Below are 9,248 nucleotides of genomic sequence, written 5' to 3'. Positions count from 1 at the left end.
GTTGCCAACATGGGGAAGGAAACGATAACAACCCCAGAAGACAGGGGATATTTATATCAACTTAATGAGGCCCCACTCAAACCCAGCTGTGAACATGTGATGAATCCACACACCCTCTGGGCACAAAAGGAAAAAGAGTATCCTGTGTTGACTTTAATTTGCACATACACTGACGTGATCTGCATTGCGTTTTCTTATTGTTTTCTATCTAGCGTTGTATTTTCTGAGCTGATTAACACCAAACATAGAGGTCATTACAGGCAACCAAACTCAGTCACGGTAGCTTTGGTCATCTGTATCGTTCTACCAACCATTCAAGGTCAGGTAAAGGTAAAGGATCCCTGGACTGTTAAGTCGAGTCAAAGGCGACTATGGGGTTGTGGCGCTCATCTCACTTTCATGCTGAGAGAGCTGCCATTTGTCCACAGTCAGCTTTCCAGGTCATGTAGCCAGCATGACTAAACCGCTTCTGGCATAATGGAACACCGTGACGGAAACCAGAGCGCATGGAAACACCGTTTACCTTCCTGCCAGAGCGATACCTATTTATCTACTTGCACTGGCATGCTTTTGAACTGCGAGGTTGGAAGGAGCTGGGACAGAGCAACGGGAGCTCACTCCATCATGGGGATTTCAACCGCCGACCTTCTGATCGGTAAGCCCAAGAGGCTCAGTGGTTTAGACCACAGCACCACCCTCACCCAACCATCCAAACCTGTTAGTGGTAACATAGTCAGAAGCAGGAAGAGGAGAGAAATTTGTTTAATGGCTGAACCTATGTAATTCACTCTTTCTAAAACAATACGTGAAATTAAACATAACCATCCTTCGTAATTCACACTTCTCAGATTTTTGCAATGCAGCTCTCCAGCCAAGTATCATGTGCAAAAATGCATTTGTTGTTGTTGTTGTTGTTTAGTCGTTTAGTCGTGTCCGACTCTTCGTGACCCCATGGACCAGAGAACGCCAGGCACCTCTGTCCTCCACTGCCTCCCGCAGTTTGGTCAAACTCATGCTGGTAACCTCGAAAACACTATCCAACCATCTCGTCCTCTGCCGTCCCCTTCTCCTTGTGTCCTCCATCTTTCCCAGCATCAGGGTCTTCTCCAGGGAGTCTTCTCTTCTCATGAGGTGGCCAAAGTACTGGAGCCTCAGCTTCACAATCTGTCCTTCCAGTGAGCACTCAGGGTTGATTTCCTTCAGTATGGAGAGGTTTGATCTTCTTGCAGTCCATGGGACTCTCAAGAGTCTCCTCCAGCACCATAATTCAAAAGCATCAATTCTTCGGCGATCAGCCTTCTTTATGGTCCAGCTCTCACTTCCATACATCACTACTGGGAAAACCATAGCTTTAACTATACGAACCTTTGTTGGCAAGGTGATGTCTCTACTTCTCAAGATGCTGCCTAGGCCTGTCATTGCCCTTCTCCCAAGAAGCAGGCGTCTTTTAATTTCGTGGCTGCTGTCACCATCTGCAGTGATCATTGAGCCCAAGAAAGTAAAATCTCTCACTACCTCCATTTCTTCCCCTTCTATTTGCCAGGAGGTGATGGGACCAGTGGCCATGATCTTCGTTTTTTTGATGTTGAGCTTCAGACCATATTTTGCGCTCTCCTCTTTCACCCTCATTAAAAGGTTCTTTAATTCCTCCTCACTTTCTGCCATCAAGGTTGTGTCATCTGCATATCTGAGGTTGTTGATATTTCTTCCGGCAATCTTAATTCCGGCTAGGGATTCATCCAGCCCAGCCTTTCACATGATGAATTCTGCATATAAGTTAAATAAGCAGGGAGACAAAATACAGCCTTGTCGTACTCCTTTCCCAATTTTGAACCAATCAGTTGTTCCATATCCAGTTCTAACTGTAGCTTCTTGTCCCACATAGAGATTTCTCAGGAGACAGATGAGGTGATCTGGCACTCCCATTTCTTTAAGAACTTGCCATAGTTTGCCGTGGTCGACACAGTCAAAGGCTTTTGCATAGTCAATGAAGCAGAAGTAGATGTCTTTCTGGAACTCTCTAGCTTTCTCCATAATCCAGCGCATGTTTACAATTTGGTCTCTGGTTCCTCTGCCTCTTCTAAATCCAGCTTGCACTTCTGGGAGTTCTCGGTCCACATACTGCTTGAGCCTTCCTTGTAGAATTTTAAGCATAACCTTACTGGCGTGTGAAATGAGTGCAATTGTGCGGTAGTTGGAGCATTCTTTGGCACTGCCCTTCTTTGGGATTGGGATGTAGACTGATCTTCTCCAATCTTCTGGCCACTGCTGAGTTTTCCAAACTTGCTGGCACATTGAGTGTAGCACCTTAACAGCATCATCTTTTAAAATTTTAAATAGTTCAGCTGGAATACCATCACTTCCACTGGCCTTGTTATTTGCAGTGCTTTCTAAGGCCCATTTGACTTCACTCTCCAGGATGTCTGGCTCAAGGTCAGCAACCACACTACCTGGGGTATACGAGACATCCATTTCTTTCTGGTATAATTCCTCTGTGTATTCTTGCCACCTCTTCTTGATGTCTTCTGCTTCTGTTAGGTCCTTTCCACTTTTGTCCTTTATTATGGAAATCTTTGTACGAAATGTTCCTTTCATATCTCCAATTTTCTTGAACAGATCTCTGGTTCTTCCCATTCTATTGCTTTCCTCTATTTCTTTGCATTGCTCGTTTAAGAAGGTCTTCTTGTCTCTCCTTGCTATTCTTTGGAAATCTGCATTCAATTTCCTGTATCTTTCACCATCTCCCTCACATTTTGCTTGCCTTCTCTTCCCCGCTATTTGTAAGGCCTCATTGGACAGCCACTTTGCTTTCTTGCATTTCCTTTTCATTGGGATGGTTTTCGTTGCTGCCTCCTGTATAATGTTATGAGCCTCCATCCATAGTTCTTCAGGCACTCTGTCCACCAAATCTAAATCCTTAAACCTGTTCCTCACTTCCACTGTGTATTCATAAGGGATTTGACTTAGATTGTATCTTACCGGCCCAGTGGTTTTTCCTACTTTCTTCAGTTTAAGCTTGAATTTTGCTATAAGAAGCTGATGATCTGAGCCACAGTCAGCTCCAGGTCTTGTTTTTGCTGACTGTATAGAGCTTCTCCATCTTTGGCTGCAGAGAATATAATCAATCTGATTTCGATGCTGCCCATCTGGTGATGTCCATGTGTAGAGTCGTCTCTTGTGTTTTTGGAAAAGCATGTTTGTGATGACCAGCTTGTTCTCTTGACAGAACTCTATTAGCCTTTGCCCTGCTTCGTTTTGATCACCAAGGCCAAACTTGCCAGTTGTTCCTTTTATCTCTTGACTCCCTACTTTAGCATTCCAATCCCCTATGATGAGAAGAACATCCTTCTTTGGTGTCACTTCTATAAGGTGTTGTAAGTCCTCATAGAATTGGTCAATTTCAGTTTCTTCAGCACCAGTAGTTGGTGCATAAACTTGGATTGCTGTGATGTTAAAAGGTCTGCCTTGGATTCGTATCGAGATCATTCTATCATTTTTGAGATTGCATCCCAGTACAGCCTTCGCCACTCTTTTGTTGACTATGAGGGCCACTCCATTTCTTTTACGGGTTTCTTGCCCACAGTAGTAGATATGATGGTCATCCGAACTAAATTCACCCATTCCCGTCCATTTTAGTTCACTGATGCCCAGGATGTAAATATTTATTCTTGCCATCTCATTTTTGACCACCTCCAACTTACCCAGGTTCATGGTTCTTACATTCCAGGTTCCTATGCAATACTTTTCTTTACAGCATTGGACTTTCCTTTCACTTCCAGGCATATCTGCAACTGAGCGTCCTTTCGACTTTGGCCCAGCCGCTTCATCAGCTCTGGATCTACTTGTACTTGCCCTCTGCTCTTCCCCAGTAGCATGTTGGACGCCTTCCGACCTGAGGGGCTCATCTTCCAGCGTCATAACTTTTATATGCCTGTTGTCTTTGTCCATGGAGTTTTCTTGGCAGGGATACTGGAGTGGCTTGCCGGTTCCTCCTCCAGGTGGATCACGTTTGGTCAAAACTCTCCACTATCTTGGGTGCCCTGCTCGGCATAGTTCATAGCTTCTCTGAGTTCTTCAAGCCCCTTCGCCACGGCAAGGCAGTGATCCATGAAGGGGAAAAATGCATTTACTAGGGTAGAATGTGCATGAAATATGCATATACTATAGTGAATGGATGGGAAACAGAAATGCGATGTGTTAGGGAAAATAAGCTTTGCAAAAAAATATGTTTGTTAGGCAAAATGGCATACAAAAATGTGTATTTCAGGAGTCATTCAGTTGAATGTCTCAGGTCTTCAAATGAGTTCCCTGTCCCTGAGACCTGCTAAGACTGTAAACTGGATAGTTGGTAATGGATAATTGATATTATAAAAGGAAAACCTGTCCAGCAGTAACGGTGTGGTGTAGAGGAGTGTGGTCAGAGAGAGAGAGATAGAAAGGTCTTCCTATTTGCCTTAAGGTGCAGCCTGGTACTCTGTTTGACTGTATGAACTGCTCGTGTATTATAGCCTGAAGATATTTGTATATATAAGGTAAAGGGACCCCTGACCATTAGGTCCAGTCGTGACCGACTCTGGGGTTGTGGCGCTCATCTCACTTTATTGGCTGAGGGAGCTGGCATGCAGCTTCCGGGTCATGTGGCCAGTATGAGTAAGCTGCTTCTGGTGAACTAGAACAGCGCACAGAAATGCCGTTTACCTTCCCGTTGGAGCGGTACCTATTTATCTACTTGCACTTTGATGTGCTTTTGAACTGCTAGGTTGGCAGGAGCTGGGACCGAGCAATGGGAGCTCACCCCATCATGGGGATTTGAACCCCCGACCTTCTGATCGGCAAGTCCTAGGCTCTGTGGTTTAACCCACAGCGCCACCCTCGTCCCTATATTTGTATATATAGCTCACAATAAATATACTGCACTGAAGAACCTGGAACTCTGAGCATTTCTGCTAAAGCGCCATGGAGAATTCACGACACTAGGTAATGTTATTTTAAGCATCTGCCAAATTTCTAGGTGTTTTGGTTGCCGTTTCCGTAGAGAAGGCTCCGTAGAAGGCTCACTTTCCTTTCTTGTCTCTTGGTAGCTTGGTAGGAGAGCAGTGTATAAGCCCATCCTTGCCAAGCATAAGCCTAGTGAGATGAGTGTTCCACACTCAAAGTTTGTCATTTGTGCCCCAAAAGTACACTTACTAGTGCTAGAAAATCGCAAAATGCATCAGAGTAGATACGAAGCTAAATGTACCGGAAATGAAGGAAGAGTCATTCTTCATGGAAGCGCTGTATACAATTGACATCAGACCATCCAAACGCAATTGCCTTAAAATGACTGCTTCAGTCTTCAGGGCATTGAAAGAAACAGGACTATATTACTTCTTTGCTATTTCTGTCTATGAAAAGGGAGCAGATGTATCTACATAGCTGCGAATGTGTTTCATTAAAAAAAAGGAAGAAGCTAAAAACTGTTGGATCAGCGTTTGATATGCCAAGGTAGCTGTGGAATAAGTCCAGCAATATCAGTTTTATCCCCCCCCCCCAACACACACTGTTTTACTGGTAAAGTGGAAGAGAGGGAGAATAAACTGATTCTCACCACTAAGCACAAGCAAACGGCCTAGGAGGCTGATGGCACTCATATAACCTTCTGACAATGGAGTCACTGCTGCTTACTGGGCAGAAGAAGGATGAAGAGGTTTGTGAAGTCCATTCAGCAGTCCTGCTTGTGTGTTTGCACCATGCCAACCTCCCTGCTGCCTAGCTCCTCTCCTTCCTAATAAGCAGCAGTGACTCAGCTGTTGGGAGGTCAGATATGTGCCACCACCCCACCAATCCACCTGCTACTAAGACCTGGTGGTTTGCCATCTAACTTATGTGTAACTCTTAACTTAAAGAGCACAGAACTTTATTGGGTTAGCATCCTCAAGCTCTCTCTCTCTCTCTCTCTCTCTCTGTGTGTGTGTGTGTGCGCAATTCTTGCTCTGAGCAACTGTGCCTGTGAAAAAGTTCATTGTAACTTGAAAGTCTGCTTCCTGTATTTTGAACATTGGCTGGACAAATCTTATTTTATTTGTGCTTTGAGTCAGTGGGGCTGCATTGTGGGATAAAGTAAGAGAGAAATGAGCTTATCAATGCTCTGTGGACTCCTTGTGTGGCCTTTGACCACCCAGCAGACTGGCCCAAGAGAGTGGCAGGAAGGAAAGCTGATCTTGCACCACAGATGGACTTGTGAGGGACTGGGGGCTGGGGAAAGGACAGACATATTATGGCCCTATGCAAGCAGTGTTGTGACTTCACAGACAGCCACACAGGGATGGTCACCTTCCCGCTTCCCTGCACCAGCTGCAGATGTCTTCGGCAAATCATTATTTCACAGTCTGAGTTGTGTGTAAAGGGGATAAAAAGAACTTGCCTTACATAGTTATTGTGAGTGTCAAACTGGCCCCACATCATGGTGGCTAAGAACCAAACTCCACATGACATTAGATATTGTATTGGCCTGAATATAAGCCTCACATTTTGCCCAAATTCTGACCGTGAAAAGTTAAAGTGCGACCTTACAAAAATCTTTTACGATATTGCTGCTGAAACAGACATACAGTAAAACAGAACGGGTGTGAGTGCCTGAGGAATTTTAAGGTAGCGGCTTATATTCTGGTATTGCGTGGCTATTCCCTCCCCCCCCCACAGGTGTAAAGAATAAAGACACAGGACACAAGAATTTAAGTTAATGGGCGAAAATGGCCACAACTTTATTGATTACAGGTAAGAGAGGTATTGGCTTTAGGCATTGGCCCCTAACCGACTATCCGGTCTAACTGGGAAGGGTTAAACACCAACAGGGGGAGCTACCTGAGATGCGTATCCCTAGGCGCTCCCCGAGGGGTTACCGCTCGGGGGCGCGCTTTAGGCCCTAGCCTCCGTAGGTTTCGGACGAGGCGTCGCCCCTCGGAGTCCTTTAACGAACTACCCTTCAATCATTGGGGGAGGTGATGGCGCTCCTCCCCCCCGACCTCATTTGCATGACAATACCCCGGCCAATGCCTACCGCTAAAACCGGGAAAGTTGTGACGAATTTTGCTACGAGGTAGGCGAAAAACCAAGTGGCTCACGAACCAGCCAATTAGCCAAATGGGAAAAAATTCCTACCTGGCCCCAGACGGCAACCGGCCGAAGCCCATAGCAAGGTCGATGGCGGAACCTAAAGGGTGGGTGGGTGGGAATTCGCGCTCGCTGCCAGGGAGAAAAGGGGCGAGCCGGTGGCTGCCCCGACCTTATGTGGCCTCTAGGAGGCCCGCCCCTGCCGCCAGCCGGTTGGCTGGCGCGTGGGGGTGTGACTGGGGAATCCCTGAATCGCGCGAGGCTGACCTCAGCCTCGCCGGAACGTGGGGGGTGACTGGGGAAACCCTGTAATCCCGCGAGGCTGACCTCAGCCCCGCGGGAGTGTGGGAGGGGTCGTGAGCCCGCAACTCCACCCCCTCCTGAGGATCGGTAGTGGCATTGTCTCTCTTTTTTTCTTCCCTTGAATTTTAAAGGTGTGTGTAATGGTTCTAGGGGTTGCTCGTGCATAGGTTGTCGCCACACCTGGCTGGGTTACCTGGGTGAACCCTTTCTGTCCGGACAGCCACCCATCCATGGCTGTCTCAATCGCTGGCAGAATCCGTCAGTGGGCGTTTCTTGAACATCTTCCAGCAAACAAGTTCTTTGACGCTGAGTCTCCTCCTACTCTCCCTGCGTGGAAGTCTTCTGCGCAGGGAGGGTGTGGGCAGTGGAGGACCCGTGCTCTCCCCGCTGGTCTCCGGCGAGGAGTCCTGGAGCCCCCTCGCCGATTCCCCCATCTGCCCCCCTTCTCCACTGGTGCTACGCTGATTTCCTTCCCCAGCAGATGGGCTGCCTTTCTCCCTACTGGGACCCTCTCCGGCATCCCTCTGGAGCCTTCCCTCCGCCTCTGGCTCCGATGGCAGTTCCCTGACAGTGTGGCTTATATTCGGGTACAGCTTATATTCAGGCCAATATGGTACATCATCTGGAGCCACATGAAACTTTGGAAAGTAGTAAATTAAACAAATAACAGGAAGGTGGGATCTACCATCTAGTGGAAAATATCCTGGTTTGGGGCAAGGTACTTGTGAATGTGCCTGTTGTCCAGCTTTAGGTAAGCTTGCAGAAAGCTGATTACTTAAATCCATCACAGTTTGGCCAAGGGACTCCAGAGCCATTTTCAGAAAGTAGTTATGGGATGTCACTGTGAAAGCTGTCCAGTGGTTTTCCACAGGGTTCCATCTTCTCCCTCATGATATTTAACATCGGTATGAAACCACTGGGTTCTGTCGTCAGGGGATTCGGAGTAAGGTGTCACCAATATGCAGATGGCACCCAGTTCTGTCTCTCTGTTCCATCTGAACCAGACTTCAACTCCCAAGGTCACTGCTGCCATCTCATTGAGTTTCTACCATTTGTTAAACATCCACCAGATAAGAAGGGGTGTCTCCAAAATAGGAGCAGGCTAACCCTACTATTCATTGCATAGGAGGAGAAAGACTAGTAATCAGAGGATAAGTATCTTTGAAAGCAAGTTGGGCCCATGGTTATTTTAATGGACTTCCAGAGCTTGCTTCTTCCTTCCTTCCTTCCTTCCTTCCTTCCTTCCTTCCTTCCTTCCTTCCTTATTTGTTTATATATGTGTATTAATTGAGGCACATATAATTTTACAAGGCAGTATAATTGCAGAACCACTCTTTCTGCAAAGGAGAAACGCCCAAATAATTGATTTGCAATTAAGTCTCAGCTAGACGTTTTCATATGGGCAAGTTTAAATCAAACAAGCACATTTCAGGCTGAAAACGGGTAAATGAAATGCTGTATAAGGAGCATAGCTGTCAACTTTCCCCCTTTTTAAAGGGAAATTCCCTTATTCTGAATAGGATTCCTCGCAAGAAAAGGGAAAAGTTGACAGCTATGATAAGGAGATGTTACATGTTCCACAACAAAACCCCAATGCACTGCAGCCAATGGTTTAAAGAGCAAAGTAAGGGGTCATCTGAAACCCTAGTCTCCAAAGCAAAAAGTGATTCTCAAAGGAATGGCTAGGTCCCTCGGTCAGATAACCACACAAAGTTGAGTACGATGCCCTGTCCTCATAGGGAATGGGGTAGAACCAGCAAATAAGTTCCAAAGAAAAGCATAATTCCTGCAGGAGTCTTCCCCAACCTGATGCCCTTCAGATTTCTGGACTTCAACTCCCATTATCCCTCACT

This window comes from Podarcis gaigeae (assembly GCF_964106915.1).
Source record: "Podarcis gaigeae genome assembly, chromosome: 3".
NCBI classification, from domain to species: Eukaryota; Metazoa; Chordata; class Lepidosauria; order Squamata; family Lacertidae; genus Podarcis; species Podarcis gaigeae.
Note: the sequence above shows the minus strand (reverse complement) of the source record.